General features: G+C 33.7%; 1 long non-coding RNA gene across 1 annotated transcript; it reads right to left on the bottom strand.

Moving 5' to 3' along the window:
• Positions 1-5271: 5271 nt before the first annotated feature.
• LOC116549573 lies at positions 5272-25677 on the bottom strand. The gene is made up of 3 exons (XR_004267942.1): positions 25595-25677; positions 6485-6488; positions 5272-5283 (listed from the first exon to the last, which is right to left on the bottom strand). It is a non-coding gene; the product is annotated as an uncharacterized LOC116549573 (long non-coding RNA).
• Between the last annotated feature and the right edge of the window lie 270 nt (positions 25678-25947).

Here is a 25947-nt window from a genome sequence, read left to right on the forward strand (position 1 = left end):
CCTTTATTATTTCGTCTAGCCTGGGATTCTGAATAGGCCAGCTGGTAGTAACCATGGGTAGACAGACCTTAATGTTAGGTTATTTGGTAGAGCAGGGATACTGATCGTGCCCTGAAGTTCAGTGGAGCTGCTGGTTGTGCTTTGTGTTACAATGATACCACTGGCTGGATTCTATAGTCAGGTGGAGCCACTTGGTTGAGCTTTGTGATCACCTCTATTTGGGCATGTTTGCAGGCTGCATTCCCTGGCTGGGCAGTACTGTTGTTCAGAATTTGTTGTTGGGCAAGACTGTAAGCTGGACTTTGAGGATGGGCAAAGGTCTTTGGGAGATTCTGACTTGGCCACTTGGAATGGTTGGGTCCAGATTCTCCACTCTTCATATATTTGTAAATATGCACATTTCTCCAGCCAAAGGAAGTCTTATACAGAACCTCAAAATTTGTGTAGTCACCACCTGACAACTGGCGTGAGTGGGGCCACCAGATGTTCTCCTCCACAGATAGTCATAGATGTATACTTGTCTTCCAGACTAGGGAAGTATTAAGTAAAACCACCAAAGCTGGCTGGAGAAGCTGGCTGCACACTCTAGCCTGGCATCTTTTTTGATACTGCTTCTTGCAGAGTGATGCTATTGGCTGGGCTCTTTGGTCAGGTTCTTTCATTGGCCATAATTCAGAGCCACTACCAAGATAATCCAATCTGGACACTTTCTCTCACCCTCCTTACATTTTCTATGTCTTGTAGTTCATTGTGTGAATTTTGTTGTTGTATAGGACAGTAGAGACTGAAGTAAATTACACTTATGCATTGAAATAGGGATCCCTCTTCTGCTCAGCTTTTATTGTGGTAATCGAGTCAATCTAGTTAGTTGTTAATTTTGGTTAGGTTTTGCTGTACCATATCTTCACATTCTTCTTAGTTAACGTTGTGTTTAGGTTGTGATTTGGATTCCTAGAGAGTTTTCTCACTGTCCATGTTCCAACCTAAGCTTTAGTCTGTCCCTGTGATATTGGACTTTGTTGCATTTGCTCCTCCCTTGGAGACAAACTGTTGGCACTTGTTATTCTCTGCTTGCTGCCTTTGTAGTGAAGAGTGAAGAACATTCTCCTTTGTCCTTGTGCATTCTCAGCCTTTGGCTGGCTATGTGTACCTCTGTTTTGATGGTGAACTTTTTCTATTATCTTTCCCTCTCCATTGTAGAAAATAGTTAATAATCTGGGTACAGAACATTTTCCTGATCCTCACTCAGAGTTTGTTTCTTTATTTGATTTTTTTCCTGTGTTAGACCTTTATTATTTGGTTATTATTACTCTAACTACAGTAGCTCTTTACCTGTGTCCAGAGGGTGACAGGGTTTGCTGGCTTTATTCCAGAGGATTGAGTCTTTTGTTCTATATGAGAGAAGATTACAGCTAAGTCTTCCAGCCCTTTCTGAAGCACTAAAAGTCTTTAGAATTCTGCATTGACCTCAATCTTCTTTGTGTAAAAACTGTGAGGTCCATGGAGTAGAACATACACATAGGTTCAAATTCTCCTTATGTCACAGGCTTTGGGGGTTTACACTCTCATTTGGCCTACACTTGACTGAATAATTTGGCAGCCTTATCTTTCTCTTGTCCTCTGCCCCAGATAAGCCATTCTTGTTGCTCATGGAGACAGCTGGCTTTCCTTAGACTTCAGGCTGGTTGATGATGGCTCTGTGACTTAAGCTATCAGATTTAGCAAAAGGTACAATTTGTTATTTTTTCTTATTTTATAAAAAGAATAACATTTTTTTTTCAATTTTCTATGTTTTAAACAAGCTAAAAGACCTCTTAAATAAAATCTGCATATAATTTGAAGATCAAGCTGAAAATATTTGTCATTGTATTGGATGAAAATTTGAAGACAGATATGAGCCAAGAATGTACAAATATTTTCTAATTGTTGCCAATGAGTCCATTATCAGATTAAGTATATTTTATATTTTAGCATAGAAAAAGAATTGTGAAGATGGTTGTGTGAGAGGAAGGATAGAAAGTTTAAAATGTAGATGATAATGGTGGATGAAAAACAAAATACACTAAACTCTCCAGAACTGAAACACCTAAGTTATAATATCATTTCATTTTTGCAGTGTATTTAGAAGGATTTATAGTGACAGATAAATAGTTAATGTTTTGATTTAAATGACAAGGCAAGACAAAAGTGTAAAAGACATCAAGGAAGGTAGGCATGCACATGGAGAATTGATGTAACTCTGAATAATCAACATTGGTCACAGTAGCTGGAATAGACAAATTTTGTTAGACAATATAAGAGATGCTCCTAGAAAAATACAATAAGAAAAATTGTGGAAGACACCAAGAGCTTTAAGAGCACGTTAAGCCTTTTTCTGTAGGTAATGTGAAGTCATTTAAAGCTCATGATCAGAGCAATGTCTAATGTTTACAAAGGTCACAGGAGCATGATGCTTGAAGGAAGAGGTTTAGTTAAGCGGAAAATGTAATAAAATATTAAATGAAAGTTTTATCTGAGGCTTATTGCTAAATGGGGTGATAGGCGACATGCAAATATTTATAAAGCAAGTTACCAAGAAACAGCTAAAAGAGCTTTTCATCTTTTAGCTTCTGGGGGAACACATAAAAGCCCATGCTATTATTTATAATCAAACACTTTCCACGTTTTAAAATGTATAATGATTATCTTATTCTGATTATTCAATAAATGGACTAAATTAGGGTACATAGAAAATTGTTGTAAATTATATGAACACTGAAATATACCATGCAGTGTAAACATTTTAACAGGTGGATCCTAAAATAAACAAGAAATAACAAAGAAGAGAACAATAAATCAAACTGAAAGTTAAACAAAATAATAACAATAGACTTTTGGATAACTAAGAGTTATTGTATGGTAATATGGCATTTTAAATCTTGCAGAAATGAAGAATTATATAATAACAGTTGCATATTTATAAAAAAGTAATATATTACATTAAAAATTCTCAATTAAAAATCAAATAAAACAAGAAAAAAGCTATAAAATTTTTAAATTATTTATATTTTTCATTGTTATGGACATGAAATGATGATTATTATATCAGTGAAAGCCAATGAATAAAATGTTAGCTTCAAAAAAAACAAGGCTTTGTTTGCCTTTTCCAATAAACTATTACCTATATCTAGATCAGTTCTTGACATATACTAAAGGCTTAGCATATGTTTCTTTAATGTTAGAGGGATGTTGAAGAAACCACAAAAGACTGCGAGATTTAAGCATATTAAAACAAAAGGCTATCAATCAAATTGTGTATGATATACAACAAATCATATAATAAAAAATTAAAGGCCAAATTAAAAAAGAAAAACAGTTTAATGAGTTGATATTATAATTGAAAAGCACATTAAACCATTAAGAAATAACCGCCACCACATTAAAATAAAATATGATAGACTATGAACAAACTCTTTAATAAAGAGAAAAACTTATTGACAAAAACAATTAAAAAGAAATACTTGTATAATATTGGTATTCAATGGTACAACTCTGAAAAACAAATTTTTACTTAGTCAAACATTTAAAAATTATTATTCTTAATTCTAATGAAGCTATATAGGAAAATTAATATAATTTCAAAATTTGCAGTCACAAGTATAAGATATAGGGACATCAGGACAATGTGTGTTAATTGTCTTATAATTTTTAACATTATATACTATAATTTAACTTTTAATAGTTTATAACAACCAGTTTTTATATAACTAGCCATAGGAAAATGTTTACTTTGATAGTAGTTAAAATCGTGAAGTATCACAGTCAGTGTAAGAAACATTCAAATAAAGACTTGGTTAAATAAATAATGATACATCTGTGTGAAGAAAACCTGCAGCAAATGTATGTTGGTGTAGACAATAATTTGATTACATGGTTCACACTCAGCAAGCCTGTTAGATATTCATAAATAGAATATAATCTTATTTTGCTTACATAACCCATGTGTTTCAAATAATCTCAAGAAACTAATATATTTCTTTTTTGATTTTCATAGATACTGGATTTATGCTTAGTCTAAGTTTTTCTTATGTTATCTTGACAGAATAATCTAAAAATGAATGATATTACAAACGAAAATTGGATAAGCACAATCACAATAAAATACTTTAAATACCATTTTCAATATTTCATAGACAAAGCAAGGAAAAATAATGCTATAAAATGTTTAAGTGATGCTATTAATTAATAATCCTCATTAACACTGATTGAATAGTGCTCATTAACATTGAGCTAATAGACAAAACCTGACAACAAAAGATTCACGCATTACTTTTTTGCTTTCCATGTAAATAAGTTCTGCTCTTTTCTGTATTGTTCATTTTGTCAGTTTCTTGAGTTTATTTTGATATATATCCTCAATTCCTAATTTGCATGTTTCCTTAGTTTCAAATTTTTTTCTTGTTAAAAAATGGGATTTGTTTCCTACTGGTGAATAATGAACTGATTTAACTACCTTGGAAAATAATTTTCCATATTGAATACTGTTTTAGCTGCACATATTTAAGACTCATCACTTCCGCTTAATCCTAGGAATATACTCCAGGGAATCTTATGCATGTGTGCAAGGGTATATGCTCAAGTATGTTTATTGTAATTTTGTTTATAATAGTGAAGAGTAAGACAAAAAAAAAAGATCATAAAAAAGAAAATGGCTAAATATATTGTATAATTATCACATATTTAAAACCTGCATAGCAGTAAAAATTAATCACCTAGATTGTCATATGTAGTTCATAAACATAGATAAAGAATAAACAAAATGTTAGGTGAAAAAAGAACATTGCTGAGAGATGTACAGTATGATAGGTTGTTATGTGATTTCTATACATATATACAACTATGTATAATACATACATACCAAATATATGTCCTATATTTAATATATTACCTGTATATGTATGCCAGTGTTGGTATGGAAATACCTGTACAGTAAAACTATTAAAAGTTGCTTTGGGTTGATATATGCAAAATTTAGGATGGTTGTCATTTCTAAGTAAGAAATGAAGGAAAGGGACTGGGAACACTAACAATGAGGATTTAACAAAAATCTGTAATGGTGTTTTATTTTTATTTTAAATGATAATAGTTTAAGATACAAAAATGTTATTAACCAAATTGTATGGTAGAAACATGAATGTTTGCTGTATAATTCTATGTATTTAGACTTAAAATATTCCATAATTTTTAAAAATAAGTAACAAGGGATCACTGAACATTCTCTTATCCTCTCCTATTCTCCTTTTCCTTTTTGCAGCAACCTACTATGTACCCTTGGGGTCACTTCCGTTTCTTATTATTGTGTCATCTCTCCTAAGTCAGACTGAAAACCCTCTGAGTTCAGGAACAATGTTAAAGAATTTCTTTATCCTAATTGAAGTCATAAAAAGTTTTTAGGAAACATAAAAATATTGCATTCTTAGTAGTCATTTTTTGTATTGTCCAACTTCTTTTTTAAAATTTTTTTATTTTTATTTTTATTTTTCCCCCATTTATTTATTTTATTGCATTTTAGGTTTTGGGGTACATGTGAAGAACATGCAAGATTGTTGCATAGGTACACACCACCACGTGTGTATTGTCCAACTTCTAAATCATTCCTCCTTAGATAGCAGACAAAAATAAACAATTTTATAAAGATATCACAATAGTAAAGAACAGAGATAGATGAAAATATTTATTTTTGAGCCAAATATATTTTGCATATAATTAGTACACAGTGTTTTTAGAATTGATTTTGTTTGTTTGTTTTTAAATAGAGACAGAGGCTGTGCTATATCACCTAGGCTGGTTTCAAACTCCTGGGTTCCAGCAATCCTCTTGCCCCAGACTCCTGACATGCTGGGACTACAGGCACAATCTTCACTTGTGGATGTGTAGGATAGATGCCAAACACCTGTACAAAAGTGTAAAACTTAGTCTCTGTTGCAAATATTTCTGTATATTTTGCTAAAGTATAGATACAATAAATGCCTATAAATATGAAATTCATTTAAAAACCAAAAACTAGGTCATTCTCTTTGGGACACTGGGAGACTTCTTAAGTAGATCTCATAGTAAGAATTAAAAAAAAAACTACAAGCTGAAGCCATAATGAGAAGGCCATTAACAGTTTCCTGAGGATAAGAAACATTTTGGGAAACCTAAACCATATAGAATAGAAACTTTGTATCAAAGACCGTGAAACAGTTTCTCTTTCTTTATTTGTATTCTTTAATATTGTTTCCTCCTCTAGTCAGAGAACCTCAGATAAACTTTGTTTCCATATTAAAGAGAACATTTCTACTGATTTAAACTAGTCACCATTCCTCTGGGTATTGACTTTTACTTCTCTTTGCCTACAAATTTATTGTTTGCACATCAAAGAATTTTCTGATAATACCTTTTGTTATATTCCTTTTAGAATTATTAAACAAAATTCTTTTTCACTTTGCCTCGCTTTAATCACTTTTCTCTCTCTCAGTTCTGAGCTTTATCCTCTCCTGCTTGGGACTTTTCAGAGGCTTAATGGTTGTAAATCAAATGATATTAGCTGTTCAGGAATAAAAGTGTAAACAAGCTTTGAATCTTAAGGGAATTGTGATTTTTTTCTTTATTAGCAATAGATTTTTTTTTCCAATGTTATGCCTTGAAATTTGTCTAATTGAGATTTGTAAGGTAACTTTTAAAATGTATTTCACCAATAGAAAAGTACCTTGACTGTAATGCTTGTCTGAGGTGTAAGCTTTATTTCTAAACCTCAAAAATGGAATTTTAAAAAATTCGGAAGCCTATATTTTTCTTTCAATAATTTAAGAAAATATGTATTTTAGAGGATCATTTATGCTGAACAGAATGTCAATGTAAATTCTAATACACCAACTTTAACTTACTTGAAAAATATCCTTGAAACAATTGATTATTATCAGATTATTATTTACTGAAAAATATCAGAAGTTTTAAAAAATTCATTATTTGAGAAAAAAAGTCCTGTCATCTGTGATAGCTGTGAAATTCAACACAGTTTACAATGACTTTTAATTCAGAGAATTTTATATTTAACAGTTGTATCTGAGTGAAAATGCAAAATGATACTTACAATAAGACTTTCAGAAATAAATAATTTGTAGGTACACATTAGGATATTTTCACTGTAACTGAAAACTCTAAAGCAATTTGGCTTAAATGATTTTTTTAAAATAAAATATAAATCCAAAGGTAAACTCCAAGGGTGATATGAATTTATTTTGAAAATCTCAAAAATCTGGGTTTTCATACCCACTCAGTCAACATTAACTTCGCCCTGGCCCATGTTCCCATGCTTGCAAGAGATGTTCTGTTTACATTTACAATGGAGAAGGTAGAGAAACCTCTTGTAAATAATTGTAAAATAATAATTCTCTTCAGTCTAATTAGGTTGGCTTAGATCCCATGCCCAAACTTGAGCCAGAAACTATCACCAGAGTTAATACATTAGTGTAAATACATTACTGTAAAGTTAATGAAACTTTAGGCCAGAGCTTGTATGAACTTTTACGAAGATCAGGAGAGTGTTCCTTAAAAATGTGCTCACATGTTGATATTTTATTTATTTCTTTTTGGTGAAATTTGTAATGTGTCGTTTTTAACTTCAATTAGTTAAGATCTATGTGTCTTTGAACTCTGACTTGCCCTTTCTCACGCTATACTTCATTGCAGATGATGTTCAAGTAGCTTTGAATATTTTGGGATATCTTGGGATATCTTGCTAAGGAGAATTTTGTTTGGAGTTCTCTTAGTTTGGGATAATGGGGCATATTTATGTGGTTTGTTGTCAGCTTCCTCTTTAGTTGATACATTGAACTTTTTGCTAGACTTCTTCTGACTTACCACCCATTTTGCATAGATTAAATTATGGTATTAACATGTTTTAACATGTTTGGCACTGGAAAGTTGTGATTAATAATTGGAAAAAAAAGATTCAAAATATAAACATAAACTAGTATATGCAATATTCTTTCACTATAAGATGAGTAAAATTCTTAGCTGAGGAGTCAGTTCTCATCTATAACTTACTAAAATGGAAGACTGTCCTTATTTAGAATACATGTCATATCATAGAATATACAAGTATTATTGAATTATATATTTTTCCCTTTTTAATGGGAATTATATGAAACAGAATTTATTAGAATTCTTCCATTTGTAGAGCACAGGCCTGTAGCAGAAGCAAAAGCAAGTGGTTAGTAATAATAAAAACTTATTTTGAATTTACATTTACTGGATAAAAATTGAAGTTTTTTTTTAATTCGCTATAAAACCATAAGAAGTGGTGATCAAGAGCTATGCATTTTGCAAAGAAGGGACAATGGGTCAGGCATAGTGACTCATGCCTGTAATCTCAGCACTTTAGGAGCCTGAGGCAAGAGTATCACTTGAGCCCAGGAGTTTGAGACAAACCTGGGCCACATAGAGAGACCCTGTCTCTATAGAATTTTTTCAAAATTAGCCAGGCATAACAGTGTATGCCTATAGTTCCAGCTACTGGAGAGGCTGAGGCAGAAGCATTGCTTGTACCCAAGATGTTGAGGCTGCAGAGAGAACTCTACAGTGAACTCCAGCCTGAGAAACAGTAACCCTGTCTAAAAAACAACAACTAAAAAAAAAAAAAAAAAGAAAGAGAAAAGAAAAGAAAAGTAGACAAAATTTATTGTAGAAATGAACTTCTTGTAGTTCATTAAAGTTATATTATTTTTCTAAATTCTATTTGTAGTACTTTTAGTCAGCTTTAAAAATTTTAATTTATTATTAATTTTATTTTCAATAAATATTTAGTTGTATCTATTCACAGTTTTTATTATATTTTTTAAAGAGGTCCCCAGATTTTATTAGGCCTTTGAGCCCAAAGAACCTTGCTCTGTCTGAATAGGGAAATAAAATGCAAAGCTAGACTACATAGACCAATCGGGATTCTTCTTTGGAAACAAAAATAGTTTACATTACTGGACATGATTTGGGTTCTTCTAGAATGGGAGGAAATAGAGGCTGGGTGACTTAACAGAAGTTTTCAAGTCAGGATAAATGAAGTAAAATATATTCAAATGAGTTAATTTACAGTTTAAAAAATACTAGTAAAGTATAAAGAAGAAAAGAATCTTCCATGTGTGTGCAAGAGAAAACAATATCCTATGTGTTTTCTAGCCATATTTCTTCTTTTTTCTCCAGACAAAAATATCCATTAATGAGGAATGTATAATATATGTCTGAATTTATAAAATAACTAAAGAAAAAGAAGTGTTAAATCAATAACCTAAACATTTTGATTTAAAAAAGAATGCATACCAAGATAGTTGAATAGCGATATGTTTTCCTTATAAATCTTGTCTCAAGAGAAAATATATGGATCACTGCAAATAGACTAATTCTTGATGTGTTTAATGACATAGATAAAGAGAGACAATAAAAGCTACTAAAATAATAGCAGCAGTTGACCTGGTACCACCAGACTTAAAGGAGCAAGAGATAGCATGGTTATTGGAACCCAAGGAATAGAATGGGATTTGGGTGATGCTTATTTAAAGGATTAGCTAGTCTGACATTATTTCAAAAGGGAAGGAAAAAGCCAAGTAATATTATGCATTACTCTCCCCACTTCCTCTTTCTTTCTTCCTCCAAACTGCAAGGTTTCCCTACTGATTGGACTAACTGGAAGCCAGACGAATAGAAAACCATGACTGTGTGATTCATACAGATGAACCTCCTAGGTTAGATAGAAGGACAGATAATAGATATGGAGGAGCAAAATAGCACTAGATACTAATGAATAAATGATACCCAAATAATTTCAATTTAACTATGTTTGTTAAACAGATTGTTTGTGGTTAAAAAAGAAAGGTTAAATTTGTTGTGTACTTGAATTGCTTGGCTATCTAATGACGTGGAAAAGGATCGTCACATATATTCAGCTATTCATAAGACAGTTATTTTTCTGAGTTGGTCCACTTGCTTTGAAGAAGTATGTATTATTATTCAGATTTCTCTCACATTCATTATTTCTGATGTTATTCCTTTTTTTCATTAACACTTCCAATATTATACATAATTATATTTGAAGAATCTACACAATTCATTTCACAATTACATTCATATCAAAATAGAAGATACAAGAAAATTCTTTTTGAAGAGAAAAAGAATAGTTCTATTACTTCTTTAGCTCAGTTCCATAAAGAAATAATAAAAGGAATATACTATAATTTAAATTTACAGAGTGATAATAAGGAATTTTTAATACAATTATTATATTCACTTGTGCTGTTAAAATATGACACATTTTTAGAAAAAATGTTCAATCTATTTATTGATTCTTCCCAAATTAAAAGCTCAATCCAGATTCTAAAGTCAGATTTCACATTTCCCCCAATAAGAGAAATCTACACTGAAATTCAGTTCATTTTATCCAAAAATAACAAAGGAATTATAGATTATATGATAAATGAGATTCAGTCTAAACTCTCAAGTTTCATGTGTATGTTAACTGTGTTAGTGTATGTACGTGCATATGGGTGTGTGATATATAACTACCACATATGTGGTATATATATGTCATATCACATATACCACATATAGGATATCTATACCTACACACACACACACACACACACACACATACACATACATACACACACATCAAAGGTGGTGTAATCATACATCTTAAAAAATAAAATGGACTGCTTTCTGTGCTCCTTCATGAGTACTCATTGGATGAAAGATTTTTCAAAAGAAAAAAAAAGCCTCTGCTATTTTGTTTATTCATTATTACTGGATTGCTTTTACATGCAGTTGTTTTCCACCACCATTATTTCAGAGGGATTAAATTCTTTAAAGGATATTTTAAATTCTAGACTTGAAAAAGCCGTAGCAAACAAAATCAGCCCTTTTAGTCCTACATAAATAACTTCCCTCACTTTGTGCCATAGCTGAGTCTGGGATCAGGTGGCATCTTGTTTTGGGGATTTCCAGCAGCTTTGCCATTATTTAAATGAATGAGGCACTGCTTACTCATTTCTACCTAAATTCTCAATCTGTTTTCCCTTCTCTCCCTACTTTTATTTTAAACTACATATATTGAGCACTGACCCAGGAACGGCTCTGGTGATATGATTGTGACATTATACAGAAGATCTTTGACTTCAAAGCATTTTTATGTAGTGAAATGTAGTGAAAAGATGGACAGGTAGAGAGCCAAGATAATGAAACATGACAAATACTGTGGTACAGGAAGTTCAGTGTGCTGGGTGTACACATAGTGGACTCCTAACCTAGATTTGGCTTCATGGAAAAAGTGATATCCAAGTTGAGATTTGAGAGATCAACAATAAGTAAGAATCATCCAAAAAGAAACAGCTGACGGGTCAGGGAGGGAATTCCAGGCGGGGAGATCCATATAAACGCTAGTGGAGGTGGAGGGGCAGGAAAAGAGAGAGAACTTGGATTAGTTGAATGAAATTTTTACTCTCCTCATTTCATTTTGCAGTGTCAAAGATAGCTCATGTGTTGCTTCTATTTCCTGGAAACAGGTTGCGCTGCATCTCTTGAAGTCTGTTTCAGGATATTTAAAGCATATATATTTTTTCTGTCTAAAGAGTATGCCTTCATAAACTTTCAGTCTGTAGTAAACCAATTCTCTATGTTTGAGGCGACTGATCATGGTTTGCCATTTTATAATTCTTAACACTGTTCAAAAATCCAGGGCAAAAGCATTTATAACTCAGTTAGTTCTGATTTGAATATTGATAACATCCATCACTCTATATCTTTGCTTTAAGCAGTGATGGGATGATATCTTCAAGTTCATCATCTTTTAAGTTTGGTGATTCTAGCATATGGTTTCGTCCTAAGTAGATTCACAGGAGCACTACCCCACATGGGATATCATAAAGTAGTTGAATTTAAGAGAAAATGGTTTCTCAAAGAAAATGTATGTTCAGATGGTATGTATTGCCCTTCAGCTATGTGGTTATTATGTAGACAGTCTGTAGAATTTTAGGTAACAGAAAATGTATATATAACACACAGAGACCTATTTTTACAGAGTAATAACTGGGGTGTTGTCTTTAACATATTCCACTGCATATGTTAACAATGTTTTCCTAAAAGTGAATTTCCCACTTCGATTAGGTATTTTTGCCATTCTTTAAAATTCTAACATCTATTATTAACACCAAAAGCATTGACAACAAAAGCCAAAATAGACAAATGGGACCTAATCGAACTCCACAGCTTCTGCACAGCAAAAGAAACAGTCATTAGAGAAAATTGGCAACCAACAGAATGGGAAAAAATTTTTGCAATTTACCCATCTTACAAAGGGCTGATATCCAGAATTTACAAAGAACTAAAACAGATTTACAAGAAAAAAAACTAACAAGTCCATTCAAAAGTGGGCAAAGGATATGAACAGACACTTTACAAAAGAAGACATACATGAGGCCAACAAACATATGAAAAAATGCTGATCATCACTGGTCATCAGAGAAATGCAAATCAAAACTACATTGAGATACCATCTCATGCCAGTTAAAAAAAAATAATAAGTTAGCCTGGCATGGTGATGCATTAAAACAAAACAAAACAAAACAAAAAAACCCCCAATTATTTAGGACTTCAATGAAAGTCCTAAATAATCCTTTAATGTCAGGCACTGCATCATCTAATTTAATTGTCAAAATCTTATGAAATTATAATTATTATTTTACATTTGAGGAAACTCAGACCCAGGAGGTTAAGCACTTTGCCTGAAATCACAAACCTAGGTTGTGTATGCAAGCGATTTGTCTCCAGAATCTGCACTTTTAACCATGGACTCCTGTATTACCTCTCAGAGAGGAAATAGGCAAAGTAAGTAATTCTGATGACAATCAAAATTGCAATTATGATACACGTGAAAAAATTTTAGATTATGATGACTGAGACTTGCTTATATGAAATTAAGCTTGATGAACAATTAAAAAACTAATTTGCCTTTCCTTTGTGTATCAGAATCATTTAATTGGAAACTTTCTTGTATTTTTGTATCTTTTGTAACACTCAGCATTTATTCCTCTTTAAAGATGACAGAAGAGCAGAAGATCAAACACCGCATGTTCTCACTCATAGGCGGGTGTTGAACAATGAGAACACATGGACACAGGGAGGGGAGCACTACACACTGGGGTCAGTTGGGGGGAAATAGGGGAGGGAGGGTGGGGGGTGGGAAGCTGGGGAGAGATAGCAAGGGGAGAAATGCCAGATGTAGGTGATGGGGAGGAAGGCAGCAAATCACACTGCCACGTGTGTTCCTATGCAACAATTTTGCATGTTCTTCACATGTACCCCAAAATGTAAAATGCAATAAAATAAATAAATGGGAAAAAAAAAAAGATGTTAAGTCTTTTATTTTTAACACAGCTGTGGGCATAGTGATTTCACCTTTAAAGTACTCAGGAAGCTTGAGTGGCATCTAAATATAACCATCTGGTAAATGATTTTCTGGAAACCATTTATAGAATCAATTTAGAGCTGTGCACACTATAATTTTGAAATGTTTTCATTCCTCGAAAATGATAATTTTACTTTGGATAGTTATGCATGAAATACTTCATGACTGTATGGTTCCATTAGTAAATGTGCTACTTCCATCTTGACAACATTAATCACAAATAAGGATGCCTATCATCTTGGCTTTCTTATTACTCAATGTTTATTATGATTATTGCTATTGATTTTAATAATGCAGAGGTATTCTACTTTTACATAATTTTTGAAATGCATTCTGAAAAATTGTTTAAAATGTAAATAAATAAAATTGGCAAACACTTTTATGTATTCCCTTTTTTAGAGCCCTATATATGTACTGAGACTTCTTTACTTGTAGATAATGCATTTAATGCATTGTGTATAATTAGCGCAAGGAAAATTAGTTCAAGCAAAAGTAGAAGCTTGACTTTATTATTCTCACATCTCATTTTCCATGGCTTTCAGAATGCCCGATCTGAAGTCAATCATTCATCTCAGTCTAATCTTTGGGATTCCAGCGCTGTGTCTATAAAGTTTAATCTCCTCTCTTGCTTAAGCAAATTTCTTCTCTCTGCTCCAGCATTAAATCTTGGTTCTTCTCTGTCATTTATCAATTAATTTTCATACTAGAAAATTTTCAAATAATACAAATTGCTAATGGTTTAATGAATTATGTGTCCTTACATATTATATAATAACTCTGCATTTTAATACAGGGTTGTTGGAAAGGGTATTACTTTAATCTTAAAAGACAAATATTTAAATGGACTATATTGGCTCACATAAAAAGTCTAGCCATACAAGTTTTGACTACAGGTGTTTTTATTGAATTATTTTAGTATAGATATTTATTTATGGTTATATGATTATACCCAAAGGAGAATATCATATAATCAAGAGCTTTGAGAAACATGTCAAAAAGGGTTTGAACAAGGTTGAAGTTAGTGAGAAACTTGGCTCGGGCACCATATATATAATTATAATATATATATAATATTTTGCCTAGAATTGGTGCATTTTTTATTTTAAATTTTCATGGGTACATAGTAAGCATGTATATTGATAGATTACATGAGATATTTTGATACAGGCATACAATGCATAATAATCACATCAGGCTAAATGGGATATTTATCATCTCAAGCATTTAACCTTTGTTTTACAAACAATCTGATATGGTTTGGCTGTACCCTGACCCAAATCTCATTTTGAATTGTAGTTTCCATAATCCTCAAGTGTCATGGATGGGACCAGGTGGAGATACTTGAATCGCAGGAGTGGTTTATCCTATCCTGTCTCCTGATGGTGAATTAGTTCTGAAAAGATCCAATGGTTTTATAAGGGGCTTCCCCCTTCACTGGGCAGTCATTCTCCTTCCTGCTTCTCTGTGAAGAAGGATATGTTTGCTTCTCCTTCTGCCATGATTGTAAGTTTCCAGAGGCCTCCCCAGACAGGCTGAACTGAGTCAATTAAACTTCTTTCCTTTATAAATTACCCAGTCTCAGGTATGTCTTTATTAACAACATGAGAACAAACTAATACACCATCCAATTATATTCTTTCAATTATTTTAAATGGTAGAATAAATACTTGTTGACTGTTGTCACCCTGTTGGGCTATCAAATACTAGGTGTTATTCATTATGTCTAACCATATCTTTGTACCCATTCAACTGTCCCTACTTGTAAACCCCACTAACCTTTGGAGCCTCTGGCAACCATCATTCTATTCTCTTTCCCTATGAGTTCACTTGTTTTAATTTTTAGTTCCCACAAATAAGTGAGAAATGTGATGTTTGTCTTTCTATGCTTGCCTTATTTCACTTAGCATAATGACCTCCAGTTCAATACATATTGTTCAAATGACAGAATCTCATTCTATTTATTTATTTATTTATTTATTTATTTATTTTAGAGCTGAATAGTACCCCATTGTGCCTATGCAGCATATTTTCTTTATCCATTCCTCTATTAGCGGACATGTAGTTTGCTTCCAAATCTTGGCTATTATAAACAGTCCTGCAATAAATATGAGAGGGCAGATATCTCCTTGACCTACTGATTTTCGTTTATTTGGGAAAAGAAGGAAATAAAAATAAAGCTATCATGTGATACAGCAATCCTATGGTAGCTCTATTTTAGTTTTCTTGAGGAACCTCCAAACTGTTCTCCATAGTGGTATGGAGAACGTTCTTACCAACAGTGTATGAGGGTTTCTGTTTCTCCACATCATCAGCAGCTTTTGTTATTACCTGTGTTGTGTATTAAAGCCATTTTAACTAGGGTGAGATGATATCTCGTTGTAGCGATATTTACTTATTTATTTATTTAGACAGACTCTCCCTCTGTTGCCCCGGCTAGAGTGCAGTAGTGTGGTCCTGGCTCACTGCAGTCTCAACCTTGACTGGCTCAAGTGATTTTCTCACCTCAGGCTCCTAAGTAGCTAAGACTAGAGGTATGTACAGGCTAATTTTTGTATTTTTTTTTTTAATAGAGACAGGGTTTTGCCATGTTGCCCAGCCTATCTTGATCTCCTGAATTCAGGCAATCTACCCATCTCAGCTTCCCAAAGTGCTGGAATTACAGATGAGAGCTACAGCACCTAGCCCTCAGTGTGGTTTTGATTTCCATTTCTCTGATAATCAGTGATGTTGAGTACCTTTTCATATATTCATTTTGTATTTGTATGTCTTCTTTTGGAAAATATCTATATACAGATATTTTGCCCATTTTTAAATCAGGTTACTAGATTTTTTTCCTACAGAGTTGTTTGAGCTTTTAATATATTCTGGTTATTAATCCCTTGTAAGACATGTAGTTTGCAAATATTCTTTCTCATTCTGTGAGCTGTGGCTTCACTTTGTTGATTTTTTTTTCTTTTGGCTGTGCAGAAACTTTTAACTTCATGTGATGCCCTTTGTCCATTTCTACTCTAGCAGCATGTGCTTGTGAGGCATTACTCAAGAAATCTTAGTTCAATGTTGTGGAGAGTTTCCCCAAGGTTTTCCTTTAGCAGTTTCATAGTTTGAGGTCTTATATTTAAGACTTTAATCTATTATGGTTTTATTTTGTATATGGTGAGAGATAAAAATCTAGTTTCATTCTTTTGCATATGAATATCCAGTTTTCCCAGCACCATTTATTGAAGAGACTTTCCTTTCCCTCAATGTATGCTATTGGTACCTTTGTAAAAAATTAGTTCGCTGTAGGTGTATGGGTTTGTTTCTGGGTTCTCTGTTCTGTTCCATTGATCTATGTGTCTGTTTTTATGACAATACCATGTTGTTTTGGTTACTATTGCTCTGCAGTATAATTCATAGTGAGGTAATGTGATTGGTCCAGTTTTCTCCTTTAATTGAGAATAGCTTTGGCTATTCTGATCTTTTGTGGTTTCATATACATTTTGGGATTATTTGTTATATTTCTATGAAGAATGTCATGGTATTTTGATAGATTAGATTGACGTTGTAGATTGCTTTGGATAATATGAACATTTTGACAATATTGATGCTTCCAACACATAAAAATGAAATATCTTTCCAATTTTTTGTGTCTTTACTTTCTTTCATCAGTGTTTTATAATTTTCATTGAACAGATCTTTCACTTCTTTCATTAATTTATTATTATTTGTGGCTATCATAATTGAAATAACTTCTTTAATTTGTTTCTCAGATTGTTCACTGTTGGCATGGAGAATGCTACTGGCTTTTGTATATTTACTTTGTAACCTACAACTTTACTGAATTTGTTTATCATTCTAATTGTTTGTTTCTGGAGCTGTTAGTCTTTTTCCAAATATAAGATCATGTCATCTATAAACGACAATGCTTTGACTTCTTCCTTTCACATTTGGATGCCCTTCATTTCTTTCTCTTGTCTAATTGTTCTAGCTAGGACTTCTAAATTTTAAGGATATAGCAAAATACTCAGTGATCAACATAAGCTACATTTCAATGTAATTTTAAATAAACTAGTATTAATGCAAGGACATCCATGATAAACCACATTTCAAACATTTAAATAAATATAGGAGCATTATTACTGAATTTTTATTTTGCCTCAATCTCCGCATGGCAATGATGTCAAGCACTCAGTAGAGAGACTTACTATCCCTAACATGTAAATACTTAAGTAGTAATTATTAATTAGAAACCAAAAACAGAATACTCAAAATGAGTTAATTTTTTCCCATGAACTATTATAAAATTAAAAAGAAGATTAATAAGTAGAGATGTAATCTACAGCATAATGACTACAGGTAATATTAAATTGTGTGGTAGAAGTTTGCTATGAGAGTAGATGCTTGATGCTTTAACCAAACTAATGAATGGTAAGTGTGTAAGGACAGAGATATGTTAGTTTGACTGTAGAAATGATCTTATTGTGTATATCAAAGCATGATATATACCACATATACTGTTTTGTTACAAATAAATTAATTAAAAAGAAGTATGTGAGATTAAAATGCAGTAGTGCTTTTCTGGTCAAAATGGCAGATTAAGCATGATTGTTTACCTTCTTGGGCTATGTTACCACATTGATGGAGGAGATCAATACAACAGGGCATTGTAAGAGGGTTATCAGAAGACTGTACTTATCTGGAAGAATAAGGCTGATGAAAATGTGCAACAAATATTAAAATAAGGTGGGAGAAGCAGATGTAAGGGTGCTGTAGGGGATCCTGGCAACGAGAAATTGGATTCAGAGTAAGGTGAGTGAGGAAAAGGGCAAAATCTAGATCAATAAACCCCTGTCCTCACACAGATGCAGAGGAAAAGGTAGTCAGGCATCTATACCAAGGTCTAAAACCCTAAGAAGCTTTTAAAACTCTGGCATTATTAGGGTCCCAAAGCTTGATGGACTCATTTGCTCATCAATGAGAAGCTGTACATCAATTCTGCTTACAGAGACAAATCTTCCAGTAGTTAAGGGTCAAGATTCTGAAACCAGAGTGCCTGGAGTTTAATGGAACTTATGAAAGGAATAATACACTTACAATTATAAAAAATATTCTCAATGATGTGTTCAACATAATTAATTTCTGTTATTTTAATAAGTATTCAATCATTAATTATTAAATGAGAAATAACCCTAATTGCATAGCCGTAGAGGAAGTATACTACTACCTTTCTAAAACAGGTTTGACAAACATTTTCTGTAAGAGGTCAGATAGTAAATGTTTTTGTCTTTGTGGACCATAAAGCCTCTCTTGCAATTATTCAACTCTGTCTATACTATATCATGGGCAATACAAAAATGAATGGATGTGCTTTTATACAAAGAAGTCTTTATTGCAAAAACAGAGAGAGGGCTGGATTTAGCCCTTGGGCTGCAATTTGATTCTACTGTTGTATAACAAACAAATTAAATTTTTAAGTATAAGAACAACAATAAGATAATCACTAGACACATGAGGTATAGAAGTCATTGTGAGGAACCCTCCCTGATACTCCTCCTCCAATGAAGGGTTGTGGCCCCAGCATTGGATAATATAATCTACTTCCATAAAAGAAATATACTTTTTAAAAATTATACTCTAAGTTATATGTGCAGATCATGCAGGATTATTACATAGGTATACACATGCCATGGTGGTTTGCTGCATCCATCTCCTCATCATCTACATTGGGTATTTTTCCTAATGCTATCCCTCCCCAACTCCCCCACCCCTTGTAATCCCTCCCCTAGCCCTTTTATCCCCTCAATGGGCCCCAGTGTGATGTTCCTCTCCCGGTGTCCCAGGCTGGTCTTGAACTCCTAGGCTTCAGCAATCCACCAGCCTTGGCCTTCAAAGTGCTAGTATTTCAAGCATGAGCCACTGCAGCCAGCCAAAATAGATATTTTAAATATTTTTCCAGTTTCTTTAGTTTTTCACTGTGGGTGGTTTATTTCAAAAGAAGCCAGTCTTTTATTTTGGAAAATGAAAATCTTGAGTTTTTATATTCATTGTAATCAAATTTACAAATTTAGTATTTTGGTGCTAATTTCAGTTTTACTTAAACATTTAAAAATTATTAAAAAATAAAGGTTGGTATAATATCTTCATCTATTTTTAGCTAAAGTTTTGAAGATTTAATTTTGTAGCAATTTTTAAGTTTCAATCTATTCGTAATTATTTTCTGTGATCAGTGCAAGGTAGGGATCCAAATTTATTTTCTTCGAAAATAAAAACTAATAATCTCAGTACCACACTATGCTAGTCCACTACTTCAATGCTATTGTACAATTCTATCTCTATTCTGTATCAAACTAACATGTAAATAATTCCGGGTTCACGAAGTATTCTTTATTCTCTTGTTCTGTTTTTCTATTTTGGGGCCAAAAAGCATTTTCTTCATTTTATAGTTAAGATGGAATATTTGTAGCATGCTTGTATCATTATGGGAAACATTCAATAGAAAGGAATATTTGATTATTTAGAAGAACAGGAGAGTATTCTAAGATTAATGTCTTTAAATAGGAGACAAGACATAGAATCTAGTGCCAATTTTAACAGAATGAAAGGCTGAGTATGTGGGGACAGATACAGATTGCTTGACTTTCTGGTGCATATAGGAAACTTTCTATTTTCTCAGTCAAAAGGAAAATAGTCAGATGTGAGGATGGGCAACGAGATATGTCTGAGACAACAGAAAGAAATAGAATATTGTGGTGTGGAAAATGGGGTTGGGTGGGATTATGACAATGTAATGGCATCCTGATCTCTCAAGACTCAGTTAAAATGAGTGCCATGACTGTCAGATGCTCAGCTGCAGCATAGTTCAGATGGAAAATTAATCAGGGATATGGTGGTAACAAAGATGACACAAAATAAAGTCATCAGATAGGAATAAGGATAGGAAGTGTTATGAGAATGAGGTTTCTTGGGATAAAAAGCGATGTTACAAAATAGCCTAATTTAAAAGGCAGGTAAATGAGAATATGATAAACACAAACTAACATTTTACCCACAGACACACAGCACATACACAGAGTCATTAGAAATGCCAAGAAAAAACAAATTCAACACAAAACCAAAAAGAGCTGGCCTGTAGTGAATCAGTAGAAATAATTGCTAAAATTTTAGAGATTTTTTTTTTTTTTGAGATGGAGTTTTGCTCTTGTTACCCAGGCTGGTGTGCAATAGCCCAATCTCCGTTCACCGCAACCTCTGCCTCCCACATTCAAGCAGTTCTCCTGCCTCAGGCTCTGGAGTAGCTGATTACAGGCACATGCCACCAGGCCTGGCTAATTTTTTGTATTTTCAGTAGAGATGGGGTTTCTCCATGTTGGTCAGGCTTGTCTGGAACTCCGGATGTCAGACGATCTGCCTGCCTCTGCCTCCCAAAGTGTTGGGATCATAGGCATGAGCCATCAAGCCAGGCCAAATTTTTAGAGATTTTTGTAGCCCATTGACTGATACTTTGAAATTGGCTATGTTGGGAGTATTCACATTGTAGAAATTGGCAAGTGCTACGAATGAGTGCCTTTTTCTTCCTCACTGAGCTTAATGTTAAACATTTACTAGCACTTTGCTGACTATAGTTACGGAACAATTTTAGATGTGAATGTGAAAGCAAGTGAATTAGATTTTTTTAAGTAACCTAAATTTCCCACTTTCAATTCTTATAAAGGAATAATTAGATACTGCTTAAAATTGATAAATCAAGAAATAGAGCCTTAAGCCATTAGTCAACAGCAAAAAAAAAAAAAGACAAATATCTAAAAAAAGTTGATTCAAGAAATTATAATTGAGGTTAGAAAGATTGCGGGGGAAGATTATTTTTTCATGACAAAATTTTCTGTTCTATATGTTTACTAACTATACTGGAATAGGATATTTCCTTGACCCCTTCATGAGACTCATGATAAGGGTGTTTCATGTACTCAGTCAACCACTTTTGGATGCCAGCAAGAGCAAGCCGTGTGTGGGCCCCACAGCAGCATCCAGGTGGGAGTGTGTGTGATTCCCAAAGCCCCAGATGGTATTATGGTGTTCTTTTAGCTCTGCCATCCGCAGATGGCTTATGTGTTAACAGCTCAGTGGACCCTTTGCCTTTTTGCGTGAGGTTGCTGCCCGCCACGAGTGAGAGCAGGGGGCCAGTGCAACAGCCTTTTGTACCCTTACTCGTGGCTCCTCAGCTTTTGTCTAGCATCCAGGAAAAATGAGATCACACAAACAAATTGAAGGATGTCAATTGTGGGGTATTTTATTGCTGATGAAAGTGGCTCTCAGTTGGAAGAAAAACTGAAAAGGGGATGGGACAGGTAAGTAATCTTCCCTTCAAGTCTGGCTGTCTTATGTTGGATTCTTCTCCAAAGTTACACTGTCAAGTTGTCCCTCTGAAGTCAAGCTGCTTGTCTACAACTGTGATAGCCTGACTTGTCCTGGCCTAACTGACTCCATCTTAGCTGTCAACACCATTTTAGCCTGTCCCTCCCCGCCATTTCTCCCTTGGGTGCACAGCTGGGTCACGCTGTACTCAGAGCCTTGTAACTGTTGTAAACACATCCTGCTTGACTAGCACACCTGCTACTGTGAATACTTCTCCTTGGACCCCCTGTGGTGATTGATTGTATGGAAAGTCCCCCCTGCTACCTCCCTAGATGATCATATGGAAATACTCTTAGTAACCAGCAAGTATGGGAACCTCCTGTCTCCCGGTAATCAGCTTCCTCCTACTAATTTGCTTGTCTGCTTCTGTAAAATTCCACTTCAGCTAGTCTCCCCCTCCCCTCTCTTTTAGGATAGTTATAAAAGGAAATCCCATCCCCCTCTTCCAGGGCAGAGAGATTTTGAGTGAGAGCTGACTCTTGGTTACCAGCAATAAGACTGTCAATTGGAACTCAAAGTGTAGCGCTTTCCTTCTAACTTGCTAGGGTATAACACGACGTCCAGCCATAGCTCTGTTTACCGGCTGAGTCTGGGATTTTTATAGGCACAGGATAGAGTGGGACCATGGGTGGTATAGGAAAAGGCAACATTTAAGCAGTGAAACAGGTATATCAGTACTCACTTTGGGATGTTATTTCAGGCTTCTTGGATTCAGGGTGGGTTTCACTGGGGACCCACTTTTTCTGTCTAGACTTTCTCTGCCCCCTGTCCCTGTCAATACTATCCAGGAATTTCTTTGATAAGTTTAAACTTATATTTATTTCACAACAAAATTTGTAGATAGAGAGACATATAAATTAGATTTAAAGCTATTTTTCTAGAAATAAGAAGCATAACAGTGCAATTGATTTTATTATCCCATTATTACCGCCAGTCATGCTTTCCACATCAAAATTGAGAAATGCATATAAATATAAAATATAATTAAAAATAATTCCTACCTTCACAGTTACCTAAATCATTCCAACAATTTAAGTGCTTTCAATCCACCAGGTAGCCACCTACCAGGTGTAAACATATTGTTCCTAACATTCTTTAGTGGATTCTAATCACCTCTGCTCCCTGTGGACGTCTAATTTGTCTTCGTAAATACAGAAGGTGAGCTTTTGTTGAAGTGTTGATGCTTTGATATTAGCAGGACAAAACACACGCAACAAGGAACTTCATAAACTTTCTAAAGTTATATTTCTTTAGGGTGACAACTAGATTTCAATGCTTCAGCTGAAATTTACTTTCAAAAAGTATAAGATGCTTAGTATATTCTTCTGTCCACTCAATTATTATCTCATTGTTTCCTTCACAAATTACCCGACCTCTTTCCCTTATTATTATTTTTTATCATTAGAAAACTGCAGAATCTGTTTCTTACAGGAAACTTTCCAGGGGAAAAAACATCATTTGCATAGGTTTCTCATTTTCTGGTCAATTTATTACATAAATTTCAGTGTGAATTAGAGAACACAGCAAAGATTTAAAGATAAATTCTTGGTGGAGAAACAAAGAATCAAAGAATTTGGCTTAGCTACGAGTCATCTTGATCCAAATCATATGAAAAGGGAAAATATATTTTGTGGTGATGTATTTCACATATAAAAAATTTGTATTGACTAATCCAATTTTGCTTATGAATGTGACTTAGAAGAAATATCAATACCTGAAAAAGAAATAATTGTGGAGAATAATATTTTGGTGCAGGGGTGATGATGTCTGACTCTTGCCCAGGCTAGAGCTCAGTTACACAGTCACAGGTCACTGCAGCCTTGATCACCATGCCTGGCTAATTTTTTGTAGAGATGGGTTTTTCACCATGTTTGCTAGACTGGTCTCAAACTCCTTGACTCAAACAATCTTCCTGCCTCAGCTTCCCAAACACTGGTGTTATAAATGTGAGCCACCACACCCAGCCTGGAAATATTTTTAAGTTGACTTAAAACTTTGCCTTTTGGTGAAAGAAAGCATATTTGAATATACATTGTCAAAATTTTGAAACTTACCTGTTTACCTAAAAGGAAATAAAAGTATCTTATTTTTCAAATCCATGTCATAAGAAAATAATTTAATGAAAAGAAATCTGTCATATTCACTGGAAAAATTAGGTATTATATTTAGTTGTCAAAATAAATAAGTGGCAACTCTAAGGCAAGTTTAAATTTTACCTTTCCTCGGTGTACAATAACATTGCTAATATTTACAGAGCAGGACTATGATGGAGGCATTGTCTATCAATTTTTAGAGTTTAAAATACAATTGTATAACTGAATAAGAGAATATTTAAGAGAGGAGGCTTCTTAGTCATAATTTAATTCCTCTCTTCCAATTTAGATGTAATACAATTGACATAAGCATACACCTGCAATGTGTGATAAGTTTTGTATTGTGGTACTACTGAAGCAGAGGTGAGGAATAGCTAACACAGGCTGAAGTGGTTGAGTGAAAAAAAAAGGCTGAAACTATGCTGGCTCTTGCAGTCCATCCAAGTAAAAAATGAAAGAAATACATTCTGAATAGAAGAAACAGTACATTAATAGTCATTGAGGTAAAAGAGTCTGTACCACATATGTAGCTAATAATGGAATCTGAAATTCAACTGGCTTTCATGATGAGTCCATATTTTATATCACTTAACAGAAAATAAAAAAAGTATAGTTGCCTATCAGTTGTGCATTGGTCTCTTGCTCTGTTTCTTGACTTTTTATATAGCTTTGGTTTCTTTCTTGAACAAACAAAATGACTACCAATAGCAGCTGAACAATATGTTTGTATGTTGAAATCTAATAAAAAAAGAAAGGATACCTCTCACACAATATTGGAATGTAAATCTGTATTAGGTCATTCTTTCATTGCTGCAAAGAAATACCTGAAATGACAATGTATGAAGAAAAGAGTTTTAATTGGCTCATGGTTTTGCAGTTACAGAAATCATGACAGCATCTGTTTCTGGGGAGCCCTCAGGAAGCTCCCATTCATGACAGAAGGCAGAGGAGCAGGCATATCACTTGGCAAGAATGAGAGCAAGAGAGAAAGGTGGGGGGAGGTGTCACACACTTTTAAATGACCAGATATCATGAGAACTCACATCACAAAGACAGCACCAAGCCATGAGAGATCTGCTTCCAAGATCCAAGTACCTCCACATAGGTCCCAACTTCAGTCCTGGGGTTTAAAATTCAACATGAGATTTGGGCAGGGACATATATCTAAACGCTTTCAAAATTCATGAGATTGATTGGGTCATGTATTTAAATCTGAATGCATCTCATTTGCCAGACCAATGTTGGAGTTAATTGGTTCTAGCTTGAGATCTATTGCCTTTGGCAAGGGGGTTTGAGATTATCATCACTTACTAAGACAAATGTCACCTTGAATCTAGCAATGGAGATTGCTCCCATGAATCAGAAGTTTAATGTAAAAGGTGCATAACTTGCTATTGCTGGTACTGTCAGTAGTTTCTACACATATGTTCTGTACTTCCTTCTCTCTTTATTATGCTTTATTTTGTTTTTACATCACTATTTATGAAAAGTTATTTATTATTTTATTTTTCTATTTATTTTCCATCTTTCCACAATGAAATGTCAACTCAAAAAACAACAACAGCAACAACAAAAAAACGGATATTTTTGAAATCTTTTCTAAGTGATAAATTCCTAGTTGATAGTGAATAAAATGTACTTTAAAAAATAATTTCAAGTTTTATTTTAGATTCAGAGGATACATTTTTCGATTTGTTATATGGGCATATTGCATGATGTTGAAATTTGGGATAAAATTGAACATGTCACCCAGGAAGTGAGCATAGTACCTAATTGTTTGTTTTTCAATCCTCTCCCTCCCCCATCTTCCCTCTTCTAATATCCTGGGTGTCTACTGTTGTCATCTTTATGTCCATGACTAACCAATGTTTAGCTCCTACTTATAAGTGAGAGTAAGGGGTATTTGGTTTTCTCTTTCTGCATTAATTCACTTAAAACAATGGTAGCCAGCTACATCCATGTTGTTGCAAAGGACATGATTTTGTTCTTTTT

This window comes from Sapajus apella, unplaced genomic scaffold (genome assembly GCF_009761245.1).
Source record: "Sapajus apella isolate SASKATOON/1434 unplaced genomic scaffold, GSC_monkey_1.0 scaffold6, whole genome shotgun sequence".
Classification (NCBI taxonomy): domain Eukaryota; kingdom Metazoa; phylum Chordata; class Mammalia; order Primates; family Cebidae; genus Sapajus; species Sapajus apella.